Source organism: Lissotriton helveticus, chromosome 7 (assembly GCF_964261635.1).
Source record: "Lissotriton helveticus chromosome 7, aLisHel1.1, whole genome shotgun sequence".
In the NCBI taxonomy this organism is placed as follows: domain Eukaryota; kingdom Metazoa; phylum Chordata; class Amphibia; order Caudata; family Salamandridae; genus Lissotriton; species Lissotriton helveticus.
The window spans coordinates 851448849-851470887 of NC_136068.1; the positions used below are offsets into that span (position 1 = coordinate 851448849).

At 43.8% G+C, this 22039-nt stretch overlaps 1 protein-coding gene across 1 annotated transcript in view; it reads right to left on the reverse strand.

Annotated features, from left to right (window-relative positions):
• Positions 1-22039, reverse strand: part of KCNIP1 (potassium voltage-gated channel interacting protein 1) — a 1548155-nt gene that overhangs the window by 975748 nt on the left and 550368 nt on the right. The window lies entirely within an intron of this gene.

Consider the following 22039-nt stretch of genomic DNA (forward strand, 5'->3'; position numbering starts at 1 on the left):
GTGGTCCATTTCTGCTTTCCTATTTGCTGATCTGTTTTGAAACTTTTTCAAGGTTTATTTACAGGTATTATTTACAGGTAGTTAAAAGTTATTGTGTGTTACAAAAAATGGACAGCTTACATCCATTGTGTTTACTTGCCCTTTACCACCACAACAAGATTTCAACTAGCCCACCTTTCTATTATGTCTTTGACTGCAAAGTTACTGAGGTTTGAGAACACCAATCAACATGTTAAAGGAATAAGCAGAAATGTGTCAGAAGACACATCCTGACATTTGTCCTCTATTCTTGAACACATATCACTTGTGGCAAGCTGAAAATAAAATGTAAAGTCATCTATATTGCCCATTCACCTTCTTGACTGAAACTCATAAGGCTGGAATTTATGTGTGATCATTTTCCTCATAGATATGGAGTAGGATAAAGCATCACAAGTCACTACATTGCCTTTCTCCGCACCAGGGAGGTTTTCCATTGGCTTTGTGATGGGTTTTCCCATGCAACACCCATGGGTTTTAATGCTGCCCCAGATTTATTTAATCATACAAACCTGGGAATGTGCTAAAATATTATGCCTCTCCAGAGCAGGCGTAACAAGGAGAAATAATTTTATTTCACCTTGTTTTTTCCTCTTTTCATGTGTACTGCACAAGTAGAAAAAGAAAAATGCCTCTCTGGATTGTGTTTGTACAGGAAGGGGACCCTACATTGGCACTACGCAGCCCATTCTGTGCCAGCGCAGAGGGGAAGGACAGGAATGCACTATGTATCATAAATATGGTGCATTCCTTCCCTTTCACATTGGATTGAGGCAGCACAGCAAGAAGACATTTGGTGCTGCCCTACTTCAATTCCACACAAATAAGCCCCACTGTGAACAGCGAGACAGTGTGCTAGACAGAGTGAACCTCTAAACATCAGCATAGTCACCCCAACAACAATGAGGCAACATAAAACTGGTGGCATGGGAAGCAATGAAAGAGCAACATGGAGCAAGAGGACCACGGTGGGTATAATGAAGGAGCTCCATGCCACTGATCAGACAACAGACACAGACGAAAGGCTAAAGACTGAGACAGTGACAAAAAAAAGCAGCCAGGTGACCATGGAAAGGTGGCAGCAGCCTCCATTGAATGGCGAATGCGAACACAGCCAATACAGAGTGAATATTAAGAGCTGTAACCACACAGAGACATACAATGCATGTACTGGATAACCAGAAGATCTATGTATTAAAACAGACTACAGAGCTGAATGTTAACACGGAAAAACAACATGCAAGCTTATACTGTACATATTCACAAAAAAGCAATCCAAGGTAACATCGTAGCAGGCACATCCCGCATGAAGGAATGGTGGGGACAGTGCAAAGTCCATCGGTGGCGGTGTATAGCTGGAGTATTTGGGGGTATATGAAGTTCATCATGCAGGGAATAACATGGAAGTAGATGATATAGCTAAGGAGATGTTGCTACAGCAACACCAGCTGACAAATAACACAAGCAGAATGGCAAATGACAAAATAACCTTAAGATTCTAACACAGAACATAAATGGAATTGTCAGCGAAATGGAGGATGCAACACACCAAATGCTTTGAAGAAAAGGTCCTAAACCTTGTGGTTCATCAAGAAATGCACTAATAGGTAACAAATGTCAACTGCTACTTAGAATCAATCATTTTTATTGCGTGGTAAATCATCTTTATACACAGCTCAGCTGCCTACATCCAATTGCCGGCAGAGCGTAATATCATAACAAGTACATAGCGTACGGGTCTACAGCCCGGAGGGCGACCCCGCGAAAGAAATTTCAAGCCATAGCATACAGCCAGGGCAGCTGCTTAGATACCACTTTTATAAAAGAAAGAAACAAAAAATAGACAAACACCCAACCCCTCTGCCCCCCAATCCCTCCCACCCCACCCTGCTCCGCATCAGTCCCTAACTCCCCCTTCCACCCTCCATGGCCGCCAGTCACATCTCAAGATTTCTCAGCCTACCTTAGTGCCCCCCAAAGGCTCCAAAGGAATGAGCTGTCGAATTGGTAGGTATTTCGGGCATGTGACTTCCCTTAGATCTTTAGAAAGAGTTGTAAGAATGGACCCCATAGCTTTACCTATTCGGAACCCTTCCCATCAATGCCCAGCGAAAGGCGTTCCATTGCCAAAAGGTGCCAACGTCTCTGGATCTAATCCCGTGGATCAGGTGTGGTCGAGGAACCCCATTGTGCTAAAAGAACCTGTTGCATCGCCAGCAAAGCTAACGCAATCTGTCTACCCCTCAGCGAGCGTAAAGGAAAGGCCTTAGGATGAGGGAGTCCCAACAGCGTGTGCTCAGGTGCCTGGGGAAATGTGATCTGAAAGGCATCGTCAATGTCATCAAGAATCGCTTTCCAATATCGCACCAAATTTGGGCAATGCCATAACAGGTGCATCTAAGTGCCCGGAAGGCCACACCCCCACCAGCAGAGGCCTGACTTCGCTACATCCCAAGACTTGATGCCCGCCGGAGTATAGTACCAATAAACAGCTACTTTATAGGCAGATTCCGCACCCGCGTTGTTAAAGACAGTGTGGTGTGCTTGATAAAAGATATGTTCCCATTCTTTATGTGTCAAAGGGCGCCCTAATTCAGTCTCCCAGCGAACCTGCCCCTTTGTACGCTGTTTCTTGCCGTGTGTCAGGATCATCGCATACAATTCAGATAAGAGCTTACGGTCATCCTTCTTGCAGACTAACCATTTTTCAAAACCGATCAAGGGGCGGGACATTGAAGCGAAGTTGGACGGTTGGGTCACCCAGTGTGCTAACTGCGAATAATGAAAATCGTTGGACTCTGGCAGATGGAAGTAGTCCCTACAGAATTGGGGGAAGGGGATCAAGCCTTCAAGGTCTAATAGGGAGCCCACCCTTTTGAAGCCCTCCTCCCTCCAGTGGTGGAAGACTGGGGACGCGCACCCCGGCGGAAAATCGGGATAGTCAACATAGGAGTCATAGGGGAGGGAAATGTAGTCCATCCTCGGCACTGCGCTAATTGATCCCGAGCTTTCAAAGTCGGTGAGGTCACCGGGAAAGAGTAAAGGCCCCACGCTCTATGTTTGCGCGGCAGCCATAGCTCACGCCAGATAAATTCAGCCCGCTACTGTCTGGTCCATGAAGTTCTAGTGTTTGCTGGACAAGGGCTTGTTCCACTCCGTAACATATCGGAGACAGGAGGCCTGATGATAAACCGCCAGCAGTGGAAAGCCCAGCCCACCCTCAGCCTTCGGTGCAATGATGAATGATAATGCGAGCCTCGGCCGCTTGTTGCTCCACTAGAATTTATTAAGGAGCCCCTGTAGCTTCCGAAGGGTACCTGGCGGGGGGCTCACTGGTAGCATCTGAAAGAGGTAGAGGATACGCGGAAGCACCATCATTTTTACCGCCTCCAGCCTCCCATCAATGTATGTCATTACAACGCATGCCATTACAACCCATTTTCACAACGCAAAAACCATTACGAAAAACAATACTATGCATACCATTACAACGCATAAAAAATATATATATTTTTAAACTTTGTAACATATCTCGTGGGACAGGATGCAGGAAAAATAGGGGGTTTGGGTGGGGAACTGTATTAAATTGTGTAACGCAACTGAGCACATATTTATGAAATCACGAAAATGTTTAACAAATTAAGACTCAGGTATTAAAATTAATACTCGGGTATTAATCGATTAACACATTTTTTTTTTTAAAAACAATCAAAACACCAGGAGGAAAGTATATTAATTTTCAAACAGTAAAAATTCAAAGTAAGCTAAGTCAACAAGAAAATAGAGAATAAACCAAAAAAAGAGCAACCATTTTAAAACCTCCGTGAAGAACAAGTCCTACAACAGTTTCCATGACGAGAACTTTAAATCAAAGAAAACAAAATGGAGGAGTAAACACTGCTGAAGAGAATAAACAGTAAGTTTAAAAGAATAACATTAAAATATAGGTTCTTACATCAAACGAATCACAAAAAAATACGAATAAAATCAAATCTTTTACCGTAAAATATGGTGACAGACACCAAAAACTATAAATAAGGGTAAGACACCATTTTGAAGCCTGTGGTCAACAGACTACCAGGGTGAGGAGACGGATTTTGCGCACACTCTGACGTTCACAGAAAAACGAATACTCAACAAATGCCATACAACAATTCTCCCAAAAACAGGTAAGAATAACACATATAAGTATTAATACTATTTAAAAATAAATTAATATTCAAAATGTTAAAATAAGATTAATTATAATTTACAGTTTTGAACACAATTGAAAATCGAAAAAACAAGGAACATTATATTGAAAAGCCATTAAAGATATTAGTAATAAGTAAAAAAAATGTTAAATCATTATAAGTAGAATGTCACACAAAATGAATTTTTCTTTTAAAAATAATTCAAATAAAGCAATGATATGAGGCACAGTTGTATTTTTTTTAGCAAAAAACAAGAACAAAGAGTGTTTTAAAAAAATGAAAAGACGAAAGCCACAAATATATATTTTTTTGTGCAAAATGTAAACATATTTACAAAGCTAAACCATGTCTCGTTTTCGAAATTACAGCAAAAATAAAACAATTTCTAACAAACCTTTCAAAAAAAAGATTGACGAAAGGACACAAACAATTTATAAAGACATCTCTTGGAAAGGTAATGAATGAGAATACTAAATTAATAATTAAAAAAAAATTATGTTTTTTTAAATTATTTTTGAAAATAACCAGAATTAATTTTGCAATTGTTTTTAAGCTGTAACATAACAAATGTGGAATAAAACATTGTTAAACAATTTTAGGACAAAATATCTGTAATCAAGATATCCATGAACTAATGAAATAATTTTTCATCCTTAAAATAGAGAATTAATAATTAGAAAATAAACACTTTTTTATACCTATTTCCCACTACAGATATCATCAAAGAAATATCAACTCTAAAAAGCAAAAAAATAACCAGCTGAAGACCATCTTCTTCTGAATATAACCCTATCTACAATACAACAAAACTAAAACACTAAAGGTAAATACTAATTAAAAATATTGAAAGAAATCAATTAACCTTTTAACTCCTCATAGAGTTACATCGCAAAAAAGGACAACAAATTCATATTTTCTTTTTTACTTTTTAACAGCTAAAGGAATACAAAGGTCAAGAAAGCAAACAGAGGATCTAGAAACTACATCTCCAAAAACCAGCAAGCAACTTTAAAAAAGGTAAAAAATGCAAATACATTTTTTAGAAAGCTAATTTTAAAGGTAAACACGAGATACATTTGAAAGTAGGTTACATTTTGAATACTATAGGGAGTTAAAAAAAATAATTCTTACACCAGGGGAGTGTAAAAGTAGGGAAAGTGCTTGACAGTGTAGGAGCAATAATTACTAATCTATCTCTAGGGGGGTGTAATATTAGGGTAAGTGCTGGATAGTGTAGGAGTATTAATTACTAATCTAACTCCAGTGGGGTGTTAAAGTACGTTAGATGCAGGATAGAGCAAGAGTATTAAATACTATCCTAAATCCTGGGGGGTGAAAATGTAGTGACCCGTATCAAATTATTTTGAAGGCACATGGATTGGGCATCTAAGCAGGTTGGGTCGCAGGAGGAAGCCACGTTTCCATATGGAGTGGTGGAACTGCTACACAAGCTGTTTAGAAGGAGGAGCAAAGACAAACAATGCCATAGAGGGATGGCACAACTCCTTCAACCACACAATTGGGAAACCTCACCCTAACTTTTATCATTTTTTGGAAACTTTGAGGAAGGAGCAAAGTTTCCAAGAAATGAGAATGTCACAAGCATTAACAGGTAGTCTAAACCCACGCATTTCTAAAAGATCAAAAGAAATGTCTGAAAGACTATTGGGAGCATTACAAACGTTTTCGTTGTGTGTGGCTTCAGACTATCTGGATAATGTTCCTCACATACTACATTACTAACTCTTCCTACACCATTACTTTCCTGTTTTTCCCTAAATTAAATAAACAATCTAATTAAATTGGCATTTTTCTAAAACATTTTTTCAAATTAAAAAGTCGGGTCACCTTACCTTAGATGCCTCATTTTTCTTTTCTTTTCTTTATAAATGCAAACCATATCCATGCCTTTTGAAATCCATTAAAAAAAGCAGCCCAAAAAAATATCCAATAGGGAATTCTTCAAATGTAAGATAGATTCTTAAAAAAAAGATCCATTGTCCAAAATTGGTAATTCATTCGAAATTAAAAAAGACCTTTGGATAAAGATCGATTAAACCAAATCCACCCAAAAAAATCTTCTCCAAATCCAAACGATTGTGAAATGAAAATCAAAAACAAACAACGATCAATCTTCTTTCTTCTCTTAAAAATCCAAATCTTCAAAATCCACAATCCAAAAAAACCCCAAAAACATAGAGTGCTTCATCGATTCGAAAAAAATGAGAAAAAAAAACATTTTCCCAAAAATAAAACCAATCCAACGAAATCGATCTTCTTGCTCCGGTCTTTGACAATAGAAATTATTTTATGAAAAAATACAAACAAAAGCAAATGTTTACAGTATTATAAACTTAACTAATATAATCAATCAATAAACTCATTTTTCTAACTAATAACATGTGACCCGACAATGGCATACTCTAACAACACGATCGGCGACATGCTAAAAAGCTACCTACAACATATATATCTATCTTATCTAATCCTCCCTCTTCTCTCCTTGCAATATATGTCACTCTCAACAACTTTCACATTATAAATAAAGTTTTAAAAGTTTCCTACCTGAGCGCAGGTCTCCTTGCTTCTGCTCTGCCCAGCGACGCTCCTCAATATGGCCGCGATGAAGCACGTCTACGCGTATACGTCATCCGGAGCTATGAAAAAAGAAAAAGGATTTATTTTCTATTTATAATTAAAACTAATATATGTTTAAAAAATTATTTTGTTAAATAATAAAATACATCAAAATTAAACTTATATTTAAAAAAAAATACAAAATTATTGTTTAATAAAAAAAAAAAATTTGTAAAAATTATAATAAAACAGTCTCGCATTGTAATTATTTTTTATACAAAATTGTTTTTTAAATGTACTAGTAATAATCTAAGAATGCAATTTTTTTTTTTAAATGTACTTACCTTTATGATGCTCCCTTTTGTTTCTGTTCCATGCCGCGTCAATCTTCAAATGAACTCAACAATAATACAGGCGGCAAACACATGGAAATAATGAAGGACAAAACTTTTCATTGAAGTCAATGTAAAAGCATGAAAAAATATGTTCGATTAATTTAAAAAAAAATAATAATTTATTTTTAAAAAATAAAGTACATTTTAAAACATATAAAAATATTTTTTAATAAAAAAAAAGTTTAAACCTTTTTATTTATATTAATTTATAAAATAAGTATTTTTTAAAATGGCAAACAATAGTTTTAGGGGATTTTTAAAAGTAGGATAAGTGTTAGAATAATGTTGATTATTATTTACTATTAAAACTCAAGTAGGGAGTAAAATTATAGTAAGTGTAAAATAGTAACATTTTTTAAATTACTTTTTTAAAACCAGGGAGGTTTTAAAATTAGTGCAAGTGCTGGATAGTGTTGGAGTATTAATTACTAATCTAACTCCAGGGAGGTGTTAAAGTAGGGTAAGTGCTGGATAGTGTAGGAGTATAAATTACTATTCTAACTCCAGGTGGGTGTAAAAGTAGGCTAAGTGCTGGATAGTGTAGGAGTATTAATTACTCATCTAATTCCAATGGGGTGTAAAAGTAGGGTAAGTGCTGGATAGTGTAGGAGTATTAATTACTAATCTAACTCCAGGGGGGTGTAAAAGTAGGGTAAGTGCTGGATAGTGCAGGAGTATGTATCACTAATCTAACTCCAGTGGGGTGTAAAAATAGGGAAAGTGCTGGATAGTGTAGGAATATTTAATTACTATTCTAACTCCAGGAGGGTAAGTGCTGGATAGTGTAGGAGTATTAATTACTAATCTAACTCCAGTGGGGTGTAAAAGTAAGGTAAGTGCTGGATAGTGTAGGAGTATTAATTACTAAACTAACTCAAGGGGTGTATAAAAGTAGGGTAAGTGCTGGATATTGTAGAAGTATTAATTACTATTCTAACTCCAGGGGGGTGTAAAAGTAGGGTAAGTGCTGGATAGTGCAGGAGTATTTATCACTAATCTAACTCCAGGGGAGTGTGAAAGTACTGGATAGTGTAGGAGCAATAATCACTATTCGAACTCCAGGAGGGGTGTAAAAGTAGGGAAAGTGCTGGATTGTGTAGGAGTATTAATTACTATTCGAACTCCAGGGGGGTGTAACAGTAGGGTAAGTGCTGGATAGTGTAGGAGTATTAATTACTAATCTAACTCCAGGGAGGTTTTAAAATAGGGTAAGTGGTGGATAGTGTAGGAGTATTAATTACTATTCTAACTCCTGGTGGGTGTAAAAGTAGAGTAAGTGCCGGATAGTGTAGGAGTATTAATTACTCATCTAATTTCAATGGGGTGTAAAAGTAGGGTAAGTGCTGGATAGTGTAGGACTATTAATTACTAATCTAACTCCAGGGAGGTGTTAAAGTAGGGTAAGTGCTGGATAGTGCAGGAGTATTTATCACTAATCTAACTCCAGTGGGGTGTAAAAGTAGGGAAAGTGCTGGATAGTGTAGGAGTATTTAATTACTATTCTAACTCCAGGTGGGTGTAAAAGTAGGGAAAGTGCTGGATAGTGTAGGAGTATTAATTACTATACTAACTCCAAGGGGGTGTAAAAGTAGGGTAAGTGCTGGATAGTGTAAGAGTGTTAATTACTTTTCTAACACTTGGGGGATGTAAAAGTTGGGAAAGTGCAGGATAGTATAGGAGTATTAATCTAACTACAGGGGCTTTTAAAATTAGGGTATTAGGGGGGTGTAAAAAACATTTAAATTACATTTAAAAATAAATAAAGAAAATAATAAAGAAAAAAAAATCAAAAACTTTTATTAAAAAAATATAAGATTAAACTTACCCATACTTACGTTGTAATAACATCTGCGTTGTAATAGCATGTGTTGTGAAGGATCTTGCGTTGTAAAAGATTAATTGTAAAAGTAGTGCGTTGAAAAAGTTGCGTTGAAATGGTTGTTCCCCGCCTCCCATACCAGGTCAAGTTGAGGCGGGACCAATCCGAGAGTGCTTTGGTAGTTTGATCCACCAATAGTTTATATTTAAGGGAGGCTGTAGTAGCGATAGAGGAAGTCAGCCGGATGCCCAGATATGTAATATCGGAGTGCACCCACTTATAGGCTAAGTCCTGCTGCAGATCTTGGACCTCTGCATCGGGAATAGAAATATTAAGAATTTGCGATTTTGAGAAATTTACTTCAAATCCTGCAGCCTACCCAAATTTGAGGAGCTCCGCTGACAGGTACCGCAGTGTGGAGTGAAGTTGGGTATGCGACAGAATAACATCGTCGGCATACATACTAATTTTGTGTGTGTCAGCACTAAACTTAAATCCCGCGATACCCACATTTGACCGTACATGTTGGGCAAAAGGCTCCATATAGAGCGTAAAAAGCCACGGGGACAAGTGACACCCCTGTCGTGTCCCTCTGGTGATGGGAAAAGGGTTGATTTGCACCCATTCACTCGCACTGCTGCCGTAGGGGCAGCATAGAGGCATTGAACCCAACGTACAAAGTTATCACCCAGCCCGAAGGCCCTCAAGACTGCAAACAGGTATTCCCAGACCACCCGATCAAAGGCTTTCTCTGCATCATTGTGAAGAAAAAAAACCTTAGCCCGACATCGGTGGACCAGGTCTATGAGGTGAAGAAGCCTTTTGGTATTATCCCCCCCTGTCGGGTATGGATAAAGCCTGCCTGGTCCGGATCTATGATACCGTCCATCAAGGGGCTGAGCCTCACTTCTAGGATGCTCGCGAAGAGCTTTGCATCAATGTTTAGAAGAGAAATTGGCCTATGCGACCCGCAGTCTCTAGGGTCCTTCTCAGGTTTAAGGATGACCGTGATGCTGCCTCTGACATGGAGGGAGTCACCTCCCCTGTATCGAGAAAGGAGTTGAAGAGTTGGGTTAAAAGAAGAGCCAGCTCAAGACAGAAAGTTTTGTAGAATATGGCAGCGAAGACATCAGGCCCCGGGGATTTGGCGACCTTCAACCGAGCAATCACAGATATGACCTCCTCTATCTAAATCACAGTATCCAAAGCGTCCGCCGACGTCTTTAAGAGAGGTGTAAGGTTACAGGTCGGCAAGTAGTCTGCCACCCCCTTAGAGTCCGTCACCTCCACCCTATACATGCCCTGATAGAACTGACTGAAGGATTCCACAATAAGGGTGTCAGTGGTATGCTTAACTGCCTGGGGGTCTCTAATGGACTGAATGGCCGTCATCTGAGCCCGCGCTCATAACCTATGCACCAGCATCCTCCCCCCTTTGTCCCCGCTAAGGTAACATTTTTGTCGCAAGCACAGGAGGGCGTGTTCTGCTCTATCTAAATTGAGGTGTTTCAACATACGTCGCTTTGCTTCCAACTCCCTCCAAACTCTTGGGGCTCCCGTCCTCTTATGCATCGCCTCCAAGGCACCTACCTACTTCTCCAACTCTGTGTACTTCTCTTTGCGTAATCGTGCAAATGATGCCGCAAGCGCAATAAACTCCCCTGCACCACTAATTTCAATGCTTCCCACACCGCTGCTAGGGGTGTACCTTCCTGGTCGTTATCAGCGAGGTAGTGGGTTATAGTGTCCCGTATTCGTGTTACCACTGATTCCGAGTGGAGCAGGGAGTCACGGAGGCGCCAGCCGGGCGGTGGGGGTCTCTTGCCATGGGAGGTGAGTTGAACCAAGATGAGGGCATGATCTGCAAGGGAACATGGTGTAATATCTGCTGCAGATAAATGAGCTAGGAGAGAGGATGTTGCTAAGAAGTGGTCTAAGCATGCGTAAGTTTTGTGCGCTGCAGAGTAGTAGGTGTAATTGTGCTCTAGGGGGTGATGGACGCGCCACACATCATTCAACCCGCCCTCAAGTAGCCACTGTCTCCCCCCTGCGACATTGCTCCTGTCTGGTAGGACCTTTGCCCAGACCTATCAATCCCCGGATTCATCACTATATTCAAATCCCCACCCACCAAGATCGATGCAGCGGGAGACGCAAAAACCTCAGAGAGGGCCACCCGCAGGAATGGCTCTTGTTCTTCGTTCGGGGCATACAGTGACCCTATCGTGAGCTGCATATCCCCCCATTGGACGCGGACAGCTAAGAATCTACCCTTAATGTCAGCCACCTGAGAAAGGACTTTGCAGTGTGCGCGCGCGCTAAAAAGGATCACCACCCCATGTTTCTTAGCCGGGCCTGAGGACCCGAGTTGTAAGGGGAAGCGCTTATCTTTCATCCCCTTAGTATCCCTAGAGAGGAGATGAGTCTCTTGTAGCAGGCACACATCGCCCTCAGCGCTCTTCAAGAGAGAAAGGATGGCCGATTGCTTAACAGGGCTGTTTAAGCCCCTGACATTCAGGCTTACAACCTTTAAGTCCCTACCCATAGCACTCAGAGGAGAGGTAAAAGTTATTGTGGCGCCTAATGCCAGCAGTACTAGGTGGGCAAGGATGCACTGACCACGGTCCAGATACTCGCCTGGCCTTCTGGAGAACAGATGCCGAGCCCCAAAAACAACCCCAAAACCCTAACAAAACCCCAGACCCCATCCATAATACAAGAGAACACAAAAAGGAAGGAGACTCAAAAATCGCACATAGTCACAACAGTCTGTATTGTGGGTCCAACGTTCAGGGGAACATGGTGCCATCGTGAAACACGTCACGCACCTGATACAGGGCACTTCCAACTTACAAGGACTGGGATAAGAAACAAATCCTCACCAGAGAACTTCCCACCTCCGGCCCCGAACAAGAAAACAACTAATGCCAATTGTGTGGAGCTCAGGGGACTCCAGAGTTGTCGGTCACCAATGCCAGAGAGGTAACAGCAGCCTCTCTCTCCAGCATACTCAGGGACACATCTGGTTTGACAGGCGGGGGGGGGGGACTTCCCAACTCGTTGACATTAGGTGGAGCGGCTGCGCCGTCTAGCAGGTGATTCGACGTTCCCAAGCGTTGTGCTTGAAAATAAGCCTATACGGGTGGCCCCACGATTAGGGGATGCCTTGCTCACGTAGGTGATTAGTGATGGGCTTAAAGTCCCTACGCTTGACGAGGGTGGAGGCTGCCAAGTCTTGAAAAAGCGCCGGTTGATGGCCCCGAAATTGTACGGGGTTGAGGTCATGGGCCTTACGGAGGATCCGCTCCTCAATATGGAAGTTGTGGACACACACCAGTATGTAGGTTATCTCCCTCCCCCTTCCATGGGACCGCATGGATTCTAATATTGTTCCGCCGGGACCGGTTTTCCAGATCGTCAGCATGGGCCTGGAGATCCAGGATTTGATCCGTGAGGCGAATTGCATCTTGCTGGAGTTGATGGATTTCATCCGCATGTCCCAGGTCATGCTCCTCCAAGGTCGCCACCTGCTCCATAATGGCATCTACATCTCGCCGTACCTCACGCAGGTCAGAGGAGAGCTGAGAGCGGAGTTCCAAAATGTCCTCCTTTACGGCCCAGAACAATTCAAATATGAATGCTTTGGTCGCCGGCAGATCTTTGTCCTCAGGCTGCAGGGATTTGACATCCGACGGAGAGGCAGACTGACCTGTCGCTTTCTGTAGTAGGTCCTTCAGGGGTTTGTCCCTCCTATTCCTTGAAGAAGACATCTTGCCTCAGGCAAGGGCCTGCGCGCAGTATCACGTGGAAAGGGCAGAGGTGTAATCGGCCCCTTGGGGACACAGCTGGAGCCCACTCACGTCGGGCCGAAAACACAAGCCCAGCCCCAGTCAGCAGCTCCTCAAACCACAGCACTATGCGGCCCTCGTGGCTATTCAGGAGAAGAAGTGGCAGAGCTTGGTCGGGCCTCCGCCAAGCTGTTCAGAAGCACCACAGATCCCAGTGACAGAGGTCTCACCTCAGCAAGTGGAAGAGGACAAAATAGGGAGTTCGGGCACTGGCTGTAGCAGGATGCGAAGGGCGGGAGGCGGCCAAAGCCTCATGGCCGAAGAGCTCTCCACACTGCCCACGGCAGGGCCTCCCTTGCCATCACCGTCCCCCAGTGCTGAGCCACACCACACCGCCGCCCGCCACACCCAGCAAGCAGCTGTGTCTCTCCACACGCTGCCCCCACCGCACCCAAAGAGAAGCAGACCTCCAGGCTCCACTCAGGTCAGTGGGCCCTTTCCGCACTCTCCCCGCAGCTCCCAGCTAAGGCGAGGCTCAGACCCCAAGGAAGAGGCACCGCCCGCCGACTTACAGGCCCAAGGTAGGCCTCCCGCTCCCCACTGGAACCTCAGGCCCCAGCGACACAGCCAATCTCACTCAATATCCACTCCAGGGGAGGGGTGCCTGCCCTTGTTACAGACTTGCAGGCTTCACTGCTGCGGGGGGCACTCTCAACGCGGTCGCTCCATGCAGCTCCCACGCACTCGAAACAGGGCCTTCTCCCAATCAGGCGAGGGGAGCCCGCTGACCGCCTCAGTCACCAGGGCAGCTTTAGAGCAGGGAACGAGGCCCCGCGCTCTCTCAGTCCGCAGGGCCTCCCACCGTCCGCCACCCGTGGACCGAGATCAAGGTCCCACACCTGCTGTCCTCCGCTCCTCACTTCGTGTCTCATGGGCCCAAGCACCTCGGCCCCTTGCTGCAGCATTCCAGGAGCACGCACCCGCTCACTGGGGGCTTGACCGCCGCCGCCTCGCAGCCAGAAATGCTCTGATCGCACTGCACAGGGTCGTCCTTGCTCCCGGGCTCCACACTCCTCGCGCAGGCCAGGGCCTCAGAGCGGCAAAATGGCGGCTGTGTCTCGGGGCTCGTCACCGCTCACACTGCTCTGGTGCTCCTCCCTTGAAGTTGCCGCTCAGTCTGCCAAACCGCAGCCCCCCTCACGCCATCAGACGCCCCACTGAGCAGCCGGGGCACCACAGGGCAGTAGGCGGCCACTGCGACTCTGCTCAGCCAGGCACACCGGGCCGCCGGGGCTGGGCCATCCAGAAAGGGCAGAAAGCCACTCAACAGCGCAGAAATAGGCGCACTGCCGGTGTCTGGAGTGTTAGTGGGGACAGCAGACCCCCGTTGCCAGCTCAGATGGGCTCCAGAAGGAGTGATATCCAAAGCTGTGTTCAGGCGGCGCCGGAGGGACAGGAAAGCAGGTCCTACTCTGCCGCCATCTTGGCCACGCCCCCGTCAACTGCTATTTAGAGGCAAGTATAAAGTGCTGGCTCATGCCGACTTCAATCCTGAGTCAGAGGGTGGCAATACTGGCAAAAGTTGAAATCCACTCATAATGACAGATTCCGGGTTGGACCCTGAAGAATGTTATGTATCAGTCTGTGGAGATTGAAAAGGTGAGAAAATAGTTTGTCTCAGTATATAAACACCACCACACACACTACAATGGATATTATAAATGGACCAAGTGAGATGAGGTTAAATCTTCCCACATGGCTAATTTTAATAGGCAGAGTCTTTGGTGTGAATGAGGATATAAACAATCAACCATAACACAAGAGCCAATTCTTGTGTGTGTGTGTGTGTGTGTGCTATGCAGTGTTTGTTTTCTAATAACTTGAGCTTATTCCACCACCTTGTAGGAGCAAAAATGGTGTGCCAAAGAGAAAGAGTCATATCTCTCTGTCATACTTTGTAGCAGGGATTAAAGCACATGGCACACGGGCAAGTCATGACCTGATAGCCCCTGCAGTTAATTATTGTTTGCATTTACAGTCGGGTAACCCATAGCACCTGTAACTACCCAGGGTTAGGATCTGTAGATAAGGAGGGTTATGTGAGAATGAGAGCGACAGATTGAGAATGGTGTTTGCACTTGGACGAGCCCTTGCATACAGAAGCAATTTGTTTTCTGACATGACAATGGTGTCTTCATACCTGTGCAATAAAGCTTCAGGCATGTCTGCCAGTGGTGCTGTACAAACCAATACAGCATTGATTCCACTACTGTAGTAGTGCTTTGAAAACACGGGCTATACGTTCCCGGCATTGCAGTAGTGTTTTACATACAGAAATTCATGGCAATTTATGGATTTCATACTGGGGCAATACAGACTTTGAGATCATGGAGATAATAAATGTAATATAAAATATAAACTAAAATCTAAAGATTGAGCAGTATGATAATAGGTCATAGTCTTGCCATGCTGGGGCAGTCTCCTGACACAGTCAGCTGTTAATAACCAATAATGACTCCTATAGATCACTAAGCAACCCATATCAAGGTTTTTCTGCTATGCTTGAGTGGCAGCCCTGGCAGGTGCACATATTTAGAAACATTAACCCCTCAGAGATCTCTAATGGCTGACACAAGAACTTTAAAGGCATTGGCAGAGAAATTCAAATGTTAGTACTTTTGGCATAGATTTTGTTTTTGGCGTTTATTCAGAATGGCACCCTGTATCAGAAAGGCACTGCAGCTCCTGTGGCACAAATATTTGCCTGCTGTGCCTCTAGTGAATTGGTAATATACTCCGACGGCGTTTTAACCCAAAATTTCTTTGAGGGTCATCATCAGGACAAAAAATAGCTTGAGGAGCGAAAGTGACCACTTGATAAACTTTCTTCATGGTCTTTCTAGACATAAAGTAATTCTATACCCAATGCACCGAATGGCTTCCAACAGGGATACCTGACAGATTCTGGAAGTGCCATAAAAAGCGTGCCTCCAATTTTGATATGGTAACAAAATTCAAGGGCTCAATAAACAGCCGATAGTCCAAACACATCCAAAGTGTCAGAAATGCATATATTAAAGGCATGTCCCGCAATCTCGTCTACTGCAAATACATCAGCATGCTGTCTATGCCTTGAAAGGCCATGAAGAAAGTTTATCAAGTGGTCGCTTTTGCTCCGCAAGCTATTTTTTGTCCTGATGATGACCCTCATTTTGGGTTGAAATGCCGTCGACGCTCTGTACATGGCAAAAATCAGTGATCACATTATTCTTCAAATGTTAATTGTGTTTGTGATTTGTTTTTCAGTCACTGCCATTGTTTTATGAATATATATATGTTGATGTTTTTTGTATTAATTGTGAGTGTATTTGTTTGAGCGCCCTTGTGGTTTCTTTTCTCTTCATTAAAATGTATTTGAGTAATTATTTTTATAAGGTTTTTTGTGACATTGTGGTTCTCATAGGCTTTTCGTCTTTTACTTTTTATGGGTGTTTTTTCCCCCCTATTTGTAGTTAAGTATAATAATATAGCTCAAGAACCTTGTTTGGAGTATATTGTTTGTTTTCCCTGGTTCTTGTTCTAGGGTTTCCCTTGTGGTCAACTACCTCCTCTACTGAATTGGTGCCTGACACATCTTGCAAAGACACATGCATTATTTTCTGATTTGAAGAAGCACTGCTTCTGAGTACTTTGCTGAACAGTCAAGGACTATATAGGCATGCACTGGTATAGGTAATGTCATGGGCTGCAGACCCACAGATGATGGGGAGATATCCAGTAGTACTGAACCAGTATGCATGGTCTCTTGGGCAGATATAACCGTGAAAGTGAAAAGTTAGCCTGCACCAGAGTCCAAATATGGCATGATTAATGCTGGTGGAAGGTTGCACAGTCCAACCAAGCCAAAGAGGAGAGACATATCGCAAGGGCTGTTGACCCATCAATCTAGATGACAAGAGATATGGGATGCACTAATGAGGCTTCCCCAGGTTATCCTCTTACCCTGTTTCAAGGCAGAGGCTAAAACACTCAGTTTTGAAATCAAGATAACTCTGATCATGTATACTGAGTCTAACTAGAAGCACACAAGTTCTGAAATATGTAGGACAGAAACCGCAATTTCTATAGTACATTTATTTAGGTGTTGGATTATCAAAGTATGTCAACATGTAAAGGATGTACTGTAACAGAACAAATCATTTCCTTGAGTTGAATTCGTGCGGAGCCCAAGAGAGCAAGTACCTATATGGGAGCCATACAAAACAATTGTATATAACATTGAATGTACATGGGTTACAATATTCATTGTCTATTTATAATTCCTCCATGCAGGAATTATGCGTTTACCAAGAGGTTGCACGGCATCTTTAAATTATATTACTAGGTTTAAAAAGACTGTGTTTTATTAATTTTTGATATTTTAATTTTAATTTGTAGTACTATTTTTCAACAATTTTGCTAAAATGCGCTTTAAATCAATATGCCAAATAACGAAACTTGACCAAACTAGACCTGCAGGAAAAGGGTAAATTATTCCAATCTCCAAATTATTTTCGTGCTCCCATTTAAGGTTTTGTATATATGTGACAGGATCATATGTGTACATATGTTTGTGAATAGGGTGGGGGCAAAACGAAGACAGCAAACTACCTTGTGCCCAGCACCACAAGCCCAAATAGCCAGCACACAGATCACAGTACAACAAACTGATAAGGCGGCCCAGTTCACAAGGTCACCTCCACCTGTCCATAAATGCATGCCATCCCTGGAGGTGGGAAAGGGAAGTAAATCACACCAAACATTTCAAACCAAAAACATTTCAAGCAACACAATTTCCTGAGCAGCAACGTGTGAACCGGATAAATGAGATGCCTATTTGATGAACTATGGTCTATTCTATTTGTGAAGCCCTGATGAAGTCAGAGAAGTAAGAACATCGTTTTCTGAGGAAACATGTGTTGGCTCAATTTGAAGGCTATATTTGAAGATGAGAATATTTGGAAATTGAAACTGAAGAGTTTGAAGAAATAAATCAATTTGAATGCACTCGGAACTGGACATAACTTTTCTTCACATGTTGGTGCTCGGGAAATTGTGTTAACTATTTTTTGGACTGGGTTTTCCCCGTTCATTATTGTGGGCATTAAATGCAGCCCACTTCCTTGGAGCACCTCTCTTTGGAACTGTTCTTTTGTACATGAGGTAATAAGTAACTAGTTTGCGAAAGTGACCCTGCCACCTCTCCTTGTTACAAAAAACATTTCACGCTGCCACAAAATCTAAATTTTTTCCAAACTCAGAATGAATATTGGGTGTCACTGATTCAGAATTTAGGTTCTGGCCAGGATGGGACCCAATGTGATCCGAGAACGGCCTTATCAATGGACCACCAAATAAAATTGTAACTTAAAGAAAATTGGATGGGAACTCTCTTGACATGGTGGTCCTCAGTGGGTTTTGATGTGTGTGTGCTTGGGGGGGTGGGGGGGGGGTGAGGGGGATTGTCACTTCAAGAGAACTCTAGCAAGAGAAGCCCAACCTTGATTTTGAGGCTTAAGATATTGCAAAGCCCATCGATGGTGGTGCTGGTGACATGTGGTATAATTTTCTTAACCGTTTGTTTACTCAGGAGATCGACAGACTATCGCAGAATTTGTACAGAGTAAACAAAAGTGCAAGGAGAGTGAGGCTTAGTTTAAAAGGGGAGGAGGAGCCAGAGAGCGGGAATCAGAAGAGAGAGAGAGATTGGGAGAGACAAATAGGGCGAGGGAGAGACAAAGATGGAGAGAGCTTAGGAACGAGTACACAAGGGGAAACTGAGAGAGAACACCATGGACAAACTTCAATAAGTTGGATATAAACACACTTGTAAAAGTAAGGAACGTAAAAAGCACATTTATTGAACTTACCATTCGAGAAGTTGCTTGCAGAGGGTAGTAGAGCCTGTGGCTGACTCTTAGGTCTGGTTCTTCTGGGACTTAGAGAGTCGCTCTCCCAAAAATGCAGGATACTGTTAACACGATAAGACCGAAAGTGTGCTTTGCACGTACGTAAGTAATCTAAGGCTGGATACCCCAAAGCTGTTCTCATTGGCCCTGAAACATCAGGACCAATTAAACCAGTCCTGCAGTGGAGCAGCAAGAACTAGAATTGTCCGATGGCTTTCAAGTCAATCCTAGGCAGCTTTATATGTTCTCCACACAACGTCCTGGGCAACCAGTGGAGAGTGAAAGACAACACATCATTAGCGGTGGCTGCTACTTAAGAGGGGTGGTGGGGTGAGGGGTAGGGATGGAAAAAAACTGCTTACTAGCAGGGCGGTTGCTGCCTCCTTGGACGACTTCAGAAGGAGGAAGCCCACAGGCTCCCAGATTCCCCTAGCCAATCACCACGCTGTTGTCACCAGCATGACAGCAGTGGCGGGAGTGGCCTGAGCATCAAGGTTCGGTGATCAGACAAGGACAGGGAGCCTCGGCATGTTCTCAACCCAGGCTGTGCAATACAGCCGGGTGGAGAACATGCTGAGTGTGCATGACTCTTTGGCCAGCCCAAGATGGTAGGCCAAACCATCTTGCGCTCTTAAGAGAGTACCCATCACTCCTCCCCCCTGCTTCTGTGACAGCCCAATCCCGCCTGCACCTAAAATGTAAACCAGCTGAGACAGGATGGAAAAATAGAATGATAACATTGCGTTATCATTTTCTTTTTTCTTTTTGAAATGCTCACAGACCAGTGAGGCGACGAAACTCCACCATAGCGGAGGAGCCGCTACTGCACATCATTGGCTGTCACCCAAAATCATTAAAATTAAGGACAAATGGCGTCCATTAAAGATATTATCATGGACAACCTAATGATGGCAAAAATTACGGACTGTCCATGAAATCCACAGACGGTTGTTGACCCTAACGGTGTGCTGAAGGAGTGGAGATCAGATTGTTGACAGTTTGTTTTGCTGTGATCTACAAGCAGGATTCTGAGTGATTATTAACAAGTTTGACTTGATTTAAATTATTTAAAGTGATTATGCCTCCATATATTATCATTTGATATCATTAGTGCACTACATTTTAGTTGGTTAGGATTTGCTGTGTTTAAGTATTGTATCACCTTTTAGTATCTGAATACTCAAAAATGATTGAATGAGGTTTAGACTGTTTACAGTCATTAGGACAAAAATGCATAATGAAAAGACACATTTACCAAGGTATCTATTTGCTAAAAAATTTTTTTTAGCCTTTACCAGTCAGTGCCCTAAGGTGAAGAACAAATTGGTAAAAAGATATCTTGCACTGGTAATTGGAAAGTTGTGTTCTATATGTATATTAGGGAATCCAGTATCTATGAATAATACAAGATTAGTAAATATCTCAAAAGCCTATTTAGGTGGTAAAATGACAAGTACACGCAAAAGTTGTTTGAGAAACACTGTTTTTCAGATAAATTGAACTTATATTTAAATAAAGTTTAATTGTTCTGAAACTAATATTCACGTTTCATTAAGGGAACATGCTTTTGCCAATAGTTCTGGTGATACTGAACTCCTTCGTTTGTTTTTAGGTCGAGCGTAGCGAACGGACCTCGTGTATACTTTAGTATACTTTTAGTATTTGTAAATGGGGGGGTGCACGCGCTGGGACTGGGAGGTGCACGCGCTTTCCGTCTCGGATTTGACCTCGTGAGCGTGCATGTGTGCGAGCGCGACTCTGCCATGCGCTTAGGAAAACGAAACCTAAGAGCCGCGCGATGTGAGCTGTCTACGGTAGAAGCTCACGCGCGCGGCTCTTAGGTTTCGTTTTGACTTGTTTGTTTCGCACACTCCTCTCCCTTGCAGTCCCAAGTTCACCGGACGCAACCTCGAGGAGACCGTCTCTCTTCGCACTGGCTACGGCAGCCTCACCTCGGGCTGCCTGCTTCCCATCTTGCTTCCCATCGGGTGCTGTGACGCTGCCCCGACCGATCGTGGCCTCTCTTCCTTCGCCCGTGGCTTCTCTCCACTCTGATCCAGGGTCTCTCTCGCCAGACCCATCCTGCCCCAGTCCCCCCTCCCCTTCTCTTCCCTGTGGTCCAGGCCTCTCCGCACCCTCTGGAACGGGTTAACACAGCTCGAAGTGCACTAGTCCTTCACTTTCCCCCAGACCCGCAGCATCCAGTGAGAGCTGCGGCTCCAGCGGGCGGGGCCGGGTATCTGCCCCACCCCGCCCTGCCCCTCCCACCTCTTAAAGCCGGCCGCACTCTCGGAGAGCCCAAGTGTACCGGCCGGGACTTGTGAGGGTTGGAGCGGAGTGAGTGAGGCGCGCACGGGGGAAGGTGCTGGCACTGCAGGATACTGCGCCACACCCCTCGGGTACCTGGGCACGGGCTAGGGCCGCCCCTGGGCATCTCCAACTCTAGGACCCGCGGAGCCGAGACCGGGATGGCAAACTTCAGGCTGATGCTGGCTGGGTGAGTGAGTGTCCTCAGGCTTGAGGGCTACGGCGGAAAAAGTGCAGATTGGGTATAAAGGCACCTTCTGTGCACCCTCCTGCAGGCTGGGCGGCCACGGCCCTGGAAGGTAGCTCAGTGGGTTCTGTAGAGCGGGTAGAGTTTGAAAGTTCTGTGCCAGGGTTGACACTTTCGGGGTTGGCAGTGTGCACAGTCCTGTACAGGGCGCACGGGCTGTGCAAGGCGGCGCTGCAAACTCACTGGCCAGGTGCACAGTGCAGCGAGGGAGGTGTCACTGCACACTGCTGCATCAGCGCTGAACGTGTGCAGTGCCGCGAGTGTGCACGGGTCTGTTCGGTGAAAGTATGTGTACACTGTTGTTTCTAAGGTGACAGGGTGTCCGTGGCTGACATTGATTTATGGCGCTTGGTGGGGGGCGAGAGGGTGCGCTGTATGCCCGGTGTTGTGAAGGGTCTGATCGCGTGCACTTGTGTTGTGTGGGGACTTAAAGTGCACAGTGTCTCACTGTCGTGCGCGCAATGCTATTTCTGGATTGCTGGTTACAGTGGCATCAATGATAGGTGACTGAGTGCTATGAAAGGAGTGGTCGTCTTTTCTGCTTTAAAAGCCCCTACACCAGCGTTGTCAAACCTCCTGACGTGTGTAGGACAATGCACCAGCATGACCTGGGTTGAAAAATGACAAGGACAACACCAAATTCAGGGGCTCTCTGTCGTCGAGAATGTTTGATTTGCCGTATTTTTGTCCTCTCGCGGTTTGTAAATACAAAACATATTGCATTAC